The sequence below is a fragment of the Haliotis asinina genome, chromosome 8 (genome assembly GCF_037392515.1).
Source record: "Haliotis asinina isolate JCU_RB_2024 chromosome 8, JCU_Hal_asi_v2, whole genome shotgun sequence".
In the NCBI taxonomy this organism is placed as follows: Eukaryota; Metazoa; Mollusca; class Gastropoda; order Lepetellida; family Haliotidae; genus Haliotis; species Haliotis asinina.
The window spans coordinates 18,633,318-18,647,153 of record NC_090287.1 but is presented as its reverse complement, the minus strand read 5'-3'; the positions used below and the strand labels follow the sequence as shown (position 1 = coordinate 18,647,153).

General features: G+C 37.6%; 1 protein-coding gene across 2 annotated transcripts in view; it reads right to left on the bottom strand.

The window, feature by feature from the left end:
• The window catches only part of LOC137295121 (delta-like protein D), a 157,169-nt gene that overhangs the window by 123,580 nt on the left and 19,753 nt on the right, over nt 1-13,836 (bottom strand). For both annotated transcript variants that reach the window (XM_067826440.1, XM_067826441.1), the window contains exon 2: nt 12,238-12,282. The gene's annotated coding sequence lies outside the window, so the exon portion shown is untranslated. The remainder of the gene's footprint in view (nt 1-12,237; nt 12,283-13,836) is intronic.

Here is a 13,836-nt window from a genome sequence, read left to right as displayed (position 1 = left end):
AAGTCAGCGAGTCTGACCACCCGATCCCGTTAGTCGCCTCTTACGACAAGCATAGTTTATGTCAAGTAGGGGTTGAAGGCCTATTCTACCCCGGGCCCTTCATGGGTCGAGAACGGAAGAGGCCAAATGCAAGTGCATGAGATGATGAATCGGATTGGTCTAAGGGATTGCGAGGGATATTTAACCACATTCCTCATAACAGCCACTGGTAGTGCTATGACCAAACCAAAAAATTCCTGCTGAATTCAGCAAGGATGGATGTTGAACGTTTGTAGTCATTGAATCATAGTTCTCCCTTGCCCTTGGAGGCTTTGTTTCTGATAACCATCTCACTGAACGTATGAGACACAATTATTAAATTAGCGCATTTGATTCTTGTTTCAATGCATCAACAATTTGTACTGTCTCTTGAGAGAATTCACCAGTAAGAATTCACCAGTTGCATGTGCTCAACGTCAACTTGCATTGTTGTCGATATAGATAGGCCTTGTGTTCTGAGAATGGGATGTCAGCAATAAGCAAGCCATTGTCCATGTTTTGGAGTGATTCTCACAAGGTCAGCTTTACAGTAATGTTATTGGCACCCCAAACAATCAATGCTAAATGGTACTTACTTTGGAGATAAACATACTGCATTGGAAAATGAAAGGTACATAACAAAATTATCATAGCTCAAAATGTTTCATGTAAAAGCTCACACTACATGTTCAGTTTTAAATCAAATTGACAATTATTACAATTTCATCTCTGTTCTACCATAACCGTGTTATTAAGATATTTTAAAAATACACACTGTGTTGGAAAATCAGAGGTACATAACATGATTATATACCCCTGAATGATTTTGATAAACCAATCATAATTCAGTATTTAGAAATACTAAGGCCTTCAGCAACCCATGCTTGCCATAAAAGGCGACTCAGCTTGTCGTAAGAGGCGACTAACGGGATCGGGTGGTCAGGCTCGCTGACTTGGTTGACACATGTCATCGGTTCCCAATTGCGCAGATCGATGCTCATGTTGTTGATCACTGGATTGTCTGGTCCAGACTCGATTATTTACAGACCGCCGCCATATAGCTGTAATATTGCTGAGTGCGGCGTAAACCTAAACTCACTCACTCACTCAGTATTTACTGAAGTCATGGTAGAATACAGGATATTACATTGTATGCAATGTTTCTGTGGCTCTACCATAAAAAATGACCAAAAACAATTGACCATTTACCTTTCCCCATGAAATCAAAGTTCAGTGATGTTGAACTTATAGAATAACAGCTAATCTCTGAAATAAACATATTTTACAGAAAAAAAAGGTTCATAGTGACAAAAATAAAATGTAATGCAAAGGAGCCCAGAGACTTTTTTCATTTTCAGAAACCCTGAAGCTGTGGAAATCTTGCTACATTTTCTAGACTTGCATGGGCTTCCTTTGATATATTTGCTTCAGGGTCTGTATGACAGACTGTTGAGCTTGATGCCAGGCTAGTTATGCTATTATGAGCTCTGGGGATAACAATGGACACCCAGGTCTATACCCAGCTGATTTTCAACCATCCTGCTGGACAAATGACAATGTAGAAGTCACTCTGTGTTTAACATGCCACTTGACATGAATGGATAAAATCTTGTGATTCTGAGTAGGACTGAATCCTCCTAAGCAGTTATCAACCTAGATACTCATGGTCCTTCTCACCATTAATTTGCTGATGTTTTTGCCGGCCATTTGGCTGATAGTTGACAGATGATATCTCACATCAATGTCAATGCCAGTTTTCTACTTAAGAAGTAACTTGACATCCTCAAGCAGTTATCAGTTGAAGAGGCCCCATACATATTTGCTTTTCAATACTGAAATCAATTGATTTTCCAAATTATTTAGTTATGAGAACAGTTTTCTAGAACTTGCTATTTGCTTAATGACTTATTGCGTATGGTGCTCACCTTCGATTGTAGCGTGTACAAATCCAAGATCTATGTATTTTGCATCTTAAGGGGAAAAATTATCATACAAACAAACATGATTATGATATGAATCTAAGGGAGTTCAAATGATAGGTGTTGCAATACTTATATCCATGTGTGTATGTAGACTCGCGATGTATGTGCTTTTTTGTGCATATAGAATTAATATAAGATCATAGCACTCTGAAAATGTATTTGATGTCTTAAACTTACATCTTAAACTGTACTCTAGGCATCTGGCCTCGAAATACATAAAACTTCTATTATAATGTACACTCTTAATTCATAATGGCTAGATTACCACACCACACACAACATTTTAGCAAAATTGGGAAAAAGATTTCTGGTCAGTGTTTTGACTATTTGTCTCCTGACATATAAATGCGCAAAGTCAGAATTATATATTTTGCAAATATTATCATGTTTTATTTCTCTTAATATGGGGAGATTTTGACAAATTTATTTCTCTTTACCAGGCATCCGTGTGTTTACCATTGGAATACAGAATGTCAATGTGGTCAGCAATGTGCTGGAAATCATAAAGGCACCGTCATCTGATTCACAAACAAGGCATGCAGCAGGCTGCATGGCATTCTATATTTGACTTTGTACAACGAGTCATGTGAAATTCACAGTTGTTTACAGCATATCCACAGTGTGATGCATGCATGCATGCGTGCAAGCTTCATTGGTGATAGATGAATTCAATTTCTATTGTGTACACACTCCACAGACATTAAATAACATGTATTGGAGTTACTCAGTCTCTGACTGTTCCCAGTGTGTGATTTCAAAACATGTAAAAACACCTGTAGGTGTTTAAGTTGAAGGGAAAGTGTCTCCATCCATTTCCCATATGTGTGTAATTGCTGTTATAATTACAGGGTCAGGGGCCAGATTGGCACAGTTGTCTCTGCACACCATAACTCACATTAAAGTAACCATCACATGAACATTTTAAAAACAGAAATGTAAAGTTTCATGTGAAACTTAAGTTTTTTAGCAACAAGAGCATGCTTATGCACTATTATCATTATTAAGGGTTGAAGATAAGACATTGCAAGATGCAAGTAGGAAATTTGTAAATACATGTACAGTGTTGGTAGAAGTAGAGTGTTGAAATGCTGGTTTGCCAGAATTAGGCTCTGAATATTTAGGTGTCAGTGTTGAGTTTAAGTGTAAGTCATAAGTCTGTGAAATTTGATATTACCCACTATAGCTGAAGATTGAGAACAATAATAATACCATTCATGCACATGTGCATATACGCAAATCACAAAGCAGATTGGTCAGTTAATCCAATATGACCTGGCATTTTAGAAGTTGGGAAGTACAATAAAAACTAGCTTTATGGGTGATAACAGCTATATTTCATGAGTGTGACAGTTACAGATTTTAAATTTGACGTGGAAGAAACGTTTAATATAGTTAGGTTGCCGCTACTTAAACTGTTAAACTTTGTATATAAGAGGATATGGGTATAAGGGTTTTCACTCTAATCTTTATATCAGTAATGTTGCATATAAATATCTCCAAATGTGTGTGATATAGCTTGAGTGACTGATTTATAACAGCGTGTTTGTTCTGCATATCATTTAATGCCTTTGATTCCTGCATATGCCAGATATCTCATGTCAGAAATGACAATATTTGATAATTTAGTTTGATGAAAATGGATGATATCTTGATTTAATAAAGACTTAGCACCTATTTCTTGATAGCATGATACAGATTGCATGGATACAAGGTCACTTTATACGTTATGCTGTGAACAGGTATGAGTAGTGGGATATAATAATGCCTGTTCCTCAAAGACACTATAACTGTCATTATATCCTCCATTTTAATGTACTGATAGACTTATGATAGTCACAGTATAAAGATCACTTTGTAGATGGGTAATAACTTCAAATGTAAGACACATAATTTATTCTTTTTCTAAAACATGTCATGAGATAAAATGAACTCCAACAAACGGTTCTTTCAGGAAGAATGCTTTCTGTACTTAGATGAAAGTTGTGTGTGCTACGTAAGTTGATAGCTTCTTTTATCAGTACAAGAGTGAGTGAGTGAGTATGGTTTTACACCGTTTTTAGCAATATTCCAGCAATATCATGCCAGGGGACACCATAAATGGAATTCACACATTGTGCCCATGTGGAGATTCAAACCAATTGGTAGAGAGTGACAAGCAAACACTTTAACCACCATGCTAGCCCACAACCTAAATCAATACAAAAGCTGTCATTATGGCATCGTATCTTTTGTTTACTCATCTCTGAATAGTTTATGCATCATTATCAATCAAGATTTTGTTGATTGGTGATTTTAGTTTTCTGATTTACCTGTTATAAAATATTTACTGATAGTTCCCACAAGATAACATCTGACAATGATAATGTATCAACTTGAGAAAGAAAAAGTGTACTCAGTTGCATTCTGTAATAATACAGGTATAGCTGTAGGTATCAATAGAAACCAAGCTGTGTGTGACATACCCACAATGCACCTGATACGATGCCTGTCAGTCATAGCTGATGTATTCTCTTACATCTCCCACTTGAAATGTCAGTATTTAGCAAGAAGCAATAAACGTGGCATGGGGTGTGTGAGATCTACACTGTTAATTTAACATAATAAATTCACTGATGATTTAACCAACAGAATCAACTGATGACTCATGAATTTCCATGGGGAAAAACAGGCATGAGAAAGTCGGCAGGAGTTAGGTGGAAGTACATTATGTACATACTTAAATCGCTTCACCTCTTCAGCGAGTTCAGACAGTTTGTAGCCCTTGGGAATACTTCACATGTCGTCTGGAAATTATCTATTTAACCCCACAAAGCCTACAGTATATACAACCACATTTATTGCAATGTCTTTGATTCTGTGACTTCTGACATGTATCAATGTTCCCATACAAAAGTGTGTTAAGAGTATCTAGACACGCATTAAATTATTTACCTTTTCTTTGTAAGTTACATATATATGTGACCTGAAATGAAAGAAACTTGATGGGGCCTGGCTTATAGCGGATTTCTCAGCCAACTGTCAATGCATTTTTATGTATCGTGCATGGCACGTACACTCTTCTCAGTCTATTTATGAGTATTGAATCAGATTGCATTGAAATAGAGTCTGTGGGAACAGCTGTTAATCGGAACTCTTCTTCTCAGGAAAGACAGTAAATGCTGTCTACAGAGTCCGTATTAAGCTTGTGTTTATGTTATGGCATAAATAAACACAACAAAACCTTTACCATAATCAAAAGAAGTATAGTGTCTATTGTATGATTCATACTATATGATAAGCATCTGTTTATGAATCCCTATCAAATAGTGTTGATATAAGGTGAAAAGATATATCTGTCACTTTGCTATTTATTTATTTTTTTTCTTTCCTTAGTTGTTATGATACTGTACATACAGTATGCATAACATAAAAGAAATGTAATAATGAAACAATGACCTGATTATCATCGATGATCATCATGAGGCAGCAGGGGTGTAATAAGGCTCTGAACAACATTTGATAAAGAACCATGAATATGTTTGGTATCCATTTAACAAGTGGAGGCAAGAGTTCTTTCTTTGCATGTTTTGTAGTGAATGGGTGAGCATGGTTTTACAACGCTTCTCACAATACCGGTATCTTAGCAATATTACAGTGGGAAACACCAGACATGGGCCTCTCACCTTCTACCCATGTGGGGAGTTGAACCAGGGTCATCAGCATGACAAGTGAACGCTTTAACCACTAGGCCACCCCATTTTGTAATGGAAGCTCTAAAGCAGTTACATCATTTAATCTTCAGAAAGACATTTTTAGGAAAATAATTCCAACTAAAGATTAGGCACTGAAGCATCTGAAGTCATAAAATTTGATGATCTCATCTTTAGACTTGTAATCAACATTTGTGACTGAGTTTGGTTCATGCTACTTTTAACAGTATGTTGACAATATCTTGCCGTGTCAGAATTTTGTGGGAAGAAAGCTCAAAGTGATGCAGGTCTTTGACATTTAGCAAAAGAGAGATTCTGGCAACCTAAAAAATAATAAGGGAAAACTGAGATTAGAACCAGTGATCACAGATAGAATAGTATCAGGAACACATGCGAGACATGCAACTGCACAGCATGTTGTGATACCTCAGAAGGCTAGGCAAGAGCAGCTTTTCCATACAATATGAATGTTGGAAACTGTGAAATAAATCTGCTATTCTCCAGTACATAAATATTTACAGGATTTGCTGTGCTGTCTCTCTTAATCCTATAGTCGTTATTTATTTAGTACCACTGTATTTGCAGATATTACTTATAAAACATTGCCAAAGGTAACAAATCAGATTTAGGGTTCAGTAAGTTGCAGCATATCTTAACAATATTTAAACAAGTAAAAAAGAAAAGCAAGATACCATCACTGTTACCTTGTACCAATTGGTTTTTCAACACTTATCAAATATCTACCCCCAACAGTGTGTTTATCTTCCTGAATAAGAAGTTTTAGAGGGAACTCTCTCTGGTATTTTATGGGTCATTTCCTGCTTCAGTTTATGGTTATCGTTACTGTTTTTGTTCATGACACAACCATTTCAGGATAAAAGATGAACACCATGGGTGAAGGACATGACAGTCAGTGCCAGCAGGTCAAGAAGAAACACAGATTATCACACTCGTGTGTTTTGGGATGGTTACTATCCAGCATTAGCAATAAACATTGTATTTCGCGAACCTTGGCAAGTTAAATACATAGTGTTTATTCCTAATGCAGAATATTCACCATCTCAAAACACATGAGTGTGATAATCTATTTATCATACAATGTCATTCTATCTTCATGATTTAAAAACATTAGATTTCATTTGCCACAGACCATGAAACTATCTATGACGTCACATATATGTGCGTAGTAATATGTGACATCACTTTTGTACTGATCACCCATTTGACTTGGCTTTATCCTGCCAAGGATACTATCCATTGTATGATAAACTGTATTAAGGTACTGTTTTGGTATTATTGTCTGCATTTTTTGTGTTAATGATTGAAAATGCATTTTGGGATGTTATAAATCTTGATGCATTGGTGACAAAAATGATTTTGACTTATACCGTACATTGCATGGTGACAAGAGGCCCACTTGTAGAGTCTCATGTTGTATGACATATATCATGATGACAAGAGGCCCACATGTAAGAGCTCGTAATGTTATTGTATGGTACTCTTCAAGATGTCAAGAGGCTCGCATAGAAAATTATGATGATTTTGTGTGGCATGCTTCAAGATGACGCTCACATGAAAAAGTCCTTGATGACATTGTATTACTTGCATCCAGATGACAAGAGGCTCACTTGTAGTGGTTTTTGATGACATTGTATAACATGCATAAAGATGACAAGAGGCTCAGATGTAGAAGTTTTTGGTGACATTGTACAACATGCATAAAGATGACGAGAGGTTCACTTGTAGAAGTTTTGGATGACATTGGATGAAATGCATTAAGATGACAAGAGGCTCACATGTAGAAGTTTTGGATGACATTGGATGAAATGCATTAAGATGACAAGAGGCTCACATGTAGAAGTTTTGGATGACATTGGATGAAATGCATAAAGATGACATGAGGCTCACATGTAGAAGTTTTGGATGACATTGAATGAAATGCATCAAGATGACAAGAGGCTCACATGTAGAAGTTTTGGATGACATTGAATGAAATGCATCAAGATGACAAGAGGCACACATGAAGCTTGTGATGATATTGGATGAAATGCATCAAGATGACAAGACAGTAACCCGTAGAAGCTCTTGATGACATTGTATGACATACTTGAAGATGACAAAAGGCATCATGTAGAAGCTCCAATGGACATTTAATGATATACTTCAATATGATTTGTCTCACAACAGTAATATAGCAATGTTATCTGCAGTAGTCCCAACACTAGGAATGCTTTATGTGCTCAGACATTTTGTGAAGAGAATGATAAATCTGTTATGTCTCAACAGGTTTCAGAACACTGCCAGACAGTAGAAGACACGAGAATGTAAAGGTTATCTGCAATACAGCAGACACCAGACTGCAGCCTGGCCATCTTAGAAGTACCGTATTTGACACATTTAACACCCAGGGGCCTTTTCCACAAAGCTGTTTTAGTGCCAGTGTGATTGTTGCCCCTATCCATTAGCACAGATTTGAGATACAGTACTAGTAGTTCTTAGGTTGTTTTTAACGCGGCCTGATTCTATTGCAGAGTGAATTGCATGCCATTAGTATTTATATTTTCAGGTTGAAACATATCGATAAAGACATTGGAGATTGATGACACTGGTTTTTGTAATCAAAGAACTAAGGGACATGGTTGGGCAAGTGGCCTGAGTGAGTGAGTGAGTGAGTGAATATGTTTTTATGCTGCTTTAAGCAATATCATGGGATACCAGATATGGGCTTCACATACTGTGCCCATGTGGGGAATTGAACCTGTGTCTTGGGCATGACGAGCAAACCCTTTAACCATTAGGCTACCCTAATGCCCCTGACTTGAGAATATATGTGTTATTGGCGGTTAGGAGTTTTGGCTCTTCGTTGTGCATCAGGATTTTTACCAATTCATCAGTCCATTAGCATAAGGCCTTCAAATTCTTCTTACAATGTATCTCATTCTCATGCCATAATCGTGATTATGCTTGTCAGTAGAGGCAGCTAATGGGATCGGATGGTCAGACTTGCTGACTTTGTTGATGCGTCATCAGTATCCAATTGCACAGCCTGATGCTCATGCTGTTGATCACTGGATCGTCTGGTCCGGGCTCAATTATTTACAGACCAGCGCCATATAGCTGGAATATTGCTGAGTGCAGCAAAAACTCAACTCACTCCTACCATAATCGTCATAAGAGGTATTAATGATACCGTATGGTCAGTCTCACTGACTTGGTTGACAACGGCATATATCAGTGTTCATGCTGTTGATCACTGGATTGTTTACAGACCACTGCCACATAAATGGAACGTTGCTGAGTGTGGTGTTAAGCAATAAACCAACCAACAAAACCATACCATAATCTAAGTATATTGCCTTTCGCATCTTTCTTTGGAAAACAACTGAATTGCAGTAATTTTGTCTCAAATAAATGATTCATAATCAACTAAATATTTGGAAGATGCCATTGCTTGTGACTTTTTATGTGGCTTGAGCTAGTCGGTTACATTCAAGGCAGGTGTTCTGTTTGGGCAAAGGTTGCTAAGATGATGTGATCAAACATGAATTTACCTTTAGGATTATTCATGTCAGTTCCCATTATAAAAAGGTCAGTAAATTACTTTAAATTCTTCAACTTCTCTCATGTTTTTCATTAATCACTGTTAAGCACCTATACTCTCCGAAAAAAGGCATGTCATCAAAATATGTAGAAATGAAGTAAAACCAGGAAGTACTTATGATACATTTTGAGTGCCTGTGGTCACATGGTGTTTTGTTAGAACATCATAACTTTGTACTTATAAATGTTTGTAACCTCTTTGATATTCAGACACATGCCTAACAATGCCTGTGTTAAGAGTAACACAATATGTTATGGATGCTGACTTCATCTCTGTTGTATACATGTTCCTGGGCCTAGATTTTCGAAGCTCTCTCAGCGCTAAGATGGTCGTACGTTAATGTTAATGTATGACAGTTACGACTATCTTGGCGCTAAGAGAGCTTCGAAAATCTAGGCCCTGGGCTTTTCCTTGCCCTTTCATCAGGAAAAGCCAGGAAATGTTGTGTACACAATGAAGAAGTTGATGTACATAATGTTGTCTTATACCCTATACCAAAAACATTGATCTTCCTCTCAAGAACCTCAATTCCTGTATTGTCCTGTGTTCTTGAATGAGTTGCCCACATAAACTATTATCTTGGCTAACCTTGAATTTAGTACTGTGCTGTAACTTCCATTTTGGGCCTACATTTTACTAGTCAGAAACAGTGTGACTTTCAAATTAGTTCATAAAACATAAATTATGTGACTGGAATATTAAAGATTTATAATATTTCGGTTTAATGCAACATGGAAGAGAATAATCAAGCTATAGTGTGTCGGCTGTATGTAGAGTGAAAGGCCAAGGTGATGTGTGTCTCATGGTGAAATCTACAGCATCAGTATGGAGCTGATACACCCACATACTTAATCAGGGGAAGTGAGTGAGTGAGTTTAATTTTATGCCGCTTTTAGCAATATTCCAGCAATATCACTGCGGGGGACACCAGAAAATGGGCTTCACACATTGTACCCATGTAGGGAATCGAACCCGGCTCTTTGTCGTGACGAGCGAATGCTTTAACCACTAGGCTACCCCACCGCCCCTAATCAGGGGAAGGGACGGTGGGGTAGCCTACTGGTTAAAATATTCACCTGTCAAGGACCAAGGTTCCTTTTCCCACACGGGTACAATGTACAAAGCCCATTTCTGGTGTCCCCTGCCATGATAATGCATGAATATTGTTTAAACTGGTGTACAACTAAACTCGCTCACTCACTAATCATAACAAACAGGAATTCAAGCACTCAATGAATTCAACACCATCGATGAGCACTTACTTGCAGAATGTGCAATTTTGACAGAACAAATCAATCCATTTAAATTTGGTGAAAGGCCCCTGTGAGAAAGGAGAGAAGACCAAGGGAAAATCTACACTTGCTTCTTTTAGAGGTTTGTATTATAGAAGGAGCTAGGTAAACAGGAAAATATTCTCATTCAGCGACTGTGAGACAGACTATCCCATAGACAACAGGGACAGTTCTGTTCCACCTTGCAAGTTCAAACGGGGATGCACAAAATATAATGGATGCCACATTCATATAAGAGCATTGTCAATTCCTTGAAATGAAACAATATGCTTTCCTTCTGTCCCTGTAGATAACATACAGTTAGTTGTTGACAGAAACATTTTGGGCAAACGTGTCTAGAATGTCATACCACAACACCCAGAGCTTGAAATGTATCAAATAAGGTAATGATGATAGCTAATGCACATGAAGGTGGTTGCCACGATGCTATGTTTATCCTGTGAGTAATATTTTGATCTCTTAGCACTATGGTGAATTGACTTTCTGTCTTATCTTCACCCACCAAATTGGAAGTGACAGTATTTGAGCCAAGAATTGCCTTCTTTACAGATTACTGGTAGTCCTTTGCCCAATTTATAAGGAAAAAGGTATCCCAAGTTCCACACATGATTCAATCTTATATCTTGTGTGCATGTCTACTGACATCACGTCAAAACACCTTGGAGTGTATTCAAGTTCTGTTCCACAAGATGTGTTTCCTTTGTGGTCCATGTGAATTATTGACCTTCCTTTGCATGTGTTTGTGAGAAGCAGCAAACAGGGAAGCGTGCAGTTACATTTTGCCAAGTACCTGTTGTAATTACTATTTGATAGTAGTTAGGAAAACATGCTCTGGATGTATTGGAATCATACAGTTCACTCAGCTTTTAGCTGATATTTCTTGCACACATGACATGGCCTTACATGACTGCTCCTGCCATGCTACAACACCTAGATTGTCAAGTCCAATATGGCTTCAGCATTGTTAAAGGCAGGATGAAGACAACTTACTTACTTACCCAGTCCCTTGTCATGTTCATGTGTCATTTCAAGTGAAGGTCAGCAATGATGATAAAAGATTCAGGCATTAAATAATCAATGCTAAGAAATTCTTGGAAAAAGAAAATATGTACCTTTGGGTTGACAAAAACTAAATTGTGGAATGCATATATTTTACTCCCTTTTGCTCCAGAATTAAAACAAATCTGTATCAATGTAATCGTGTGTAAGGCTTCTTAACTGGGTAACTGTTTCCATGCTTTAGTGGATAGAGCATCTTGCCAGAGCAGAAGATGACTGGTTTATTCCCTGGTAGCATCATCCCAGAAGACATTAAAAGGTAGTACTTGTTACCCTGCCTTCCGCTGGCATTAATTGGGGAATTAGACAAGGTCAGGACAGCTATGCAGATTGTGTCTCAATGTGCTTGCGCTCTAAAACCAGCATAAACATAGACTACTGCAAGCAGCCATACACTCACAGCTACATCCATGCACATATGCATACACATACACACTCACACATGCATGTAGCTGTATAACAGTAATATTCTTCAGCGGGATGATAAACTCTATATCCCCTCACCTTAACTAGACATGTAGTAATGAATCCTACAAATCACCTGCTGCCAGTCATGTCCTGACAGGTATGCGCTTCAACAATAACAAAATACTTACCTATCACGTATGATGGTCTCAAGGGACTTCAACACCACCAGTCACCTGGAAACAGTACAAAGATTTACTTAGCAAAGTCTAATTGCCAATTGTGTGTATCATTCTTTTCTTCGTCCTTGTTAACGTTGTTTAAGAGATGTGCTTTATGTCATGCATGATAGATCATCAGGCAGGAAGAAGAAACTCAGCCACCTCAGATTTATGATGTATAATTTAATTCCGCTTATAGTTATTTTGACTTTTGTAGTAAACAAGATTATTCTATTCTATCGCCATCTGTTTCAACATGACACAAAGAAGCCGGTATCAGTTTTTCAGGTTAGGTTACACATAAGTTAATCTTGTTGACGCTCTAGTGTCGGTAAAATATTTGTCATACTTCACCATAACTATTAACAATGTATGAACACATGGTGTCATTAGTGAAATATTCATGTAATCTTCCCCACTGTTTGAGCTTTTACGCCCATGGCTTTTTTTTTCTTGATTTTTTTTTTTTTTTTTTTTTTTTTATTTTTTTAAGATAATGAAGTCTTGACATTTTGTATTTATAATTCATTACTTAACCCTTGTCATGTAAATTGTTCTGTATAAGCCTTTATCCAGGAAAGCGAGAGCAGGAAGAAGTCACACTCTTAGGTGAGCTAGGGTTAGGGTGGGCATCTCTATTATAAGTTGATTTGATAGAGATGTACTATGAAAATAATGAAGACTGGCTTACTGGATGTGTATGGAGAATGCTGACGTATAATTTTATGTGTGATATATGGCAATTTTACCTTGAGTGGCAAGGAGTGACCCGTGTCCACATGATTGATAAGGGTTGAGGTCGGCACTACAGAATGTTATTGTGGTCTGTGGGAAAATACACTGTTTTCAAGCTGTACCTCTTCACATTGAAGAGGTAGGTACATTATACTGGGTTCATCTGTCATTAATTGGAATACTTGTAGTGCCTAGATTTTAGTCAGCTGACACACACATTGTAATGGGACATCTGAGAACCCTGTGGGTGTGAGCTCTCATCTCCGAGGTGTTGCTCATAATCTGTTGTCCTCATGGGGACAGTTGGAGAAGACTGCATCTGCATAGGCAAAATTTGCGAAGACTGATTTAGAATTATGGATATTGCTACAAAGGTAGTATGTAGGGAATAAAATGCTATGTTCTCCTTTGACCCAGAGTGAGTGAGTGAGTTTAGTTTTACATCATTTTTAGCAATATTCCAGCAATATCACAGGGACACACCAGAAATGGTCTTCACACATTGCACCTGTGTTGGGATTCGAACCCAGGTCTTTGATGTGATGAGGAAACACTTTAACCACTAGGCTACCCCACTGCCTCTTAGACTCTTAAGAGTATGGGGTGACGCCTTCCAGTACTTCACTGAGTTCAGCTGAGGTCATGTTTTGTCCTTGCAAATCTTTCATGACATCTTTCTGACATTTCCTTAGTCAGGGAATCAAAGCAAAGATAAATTAAACATTTACTCATAATGATTTGTTAGGAAATAATGAATGGCCATGATAGTGACCATATTGGCAGCTGATAAAACACTATAAGACTTTATTCAAGGCTGTATCATTGAACAATTGA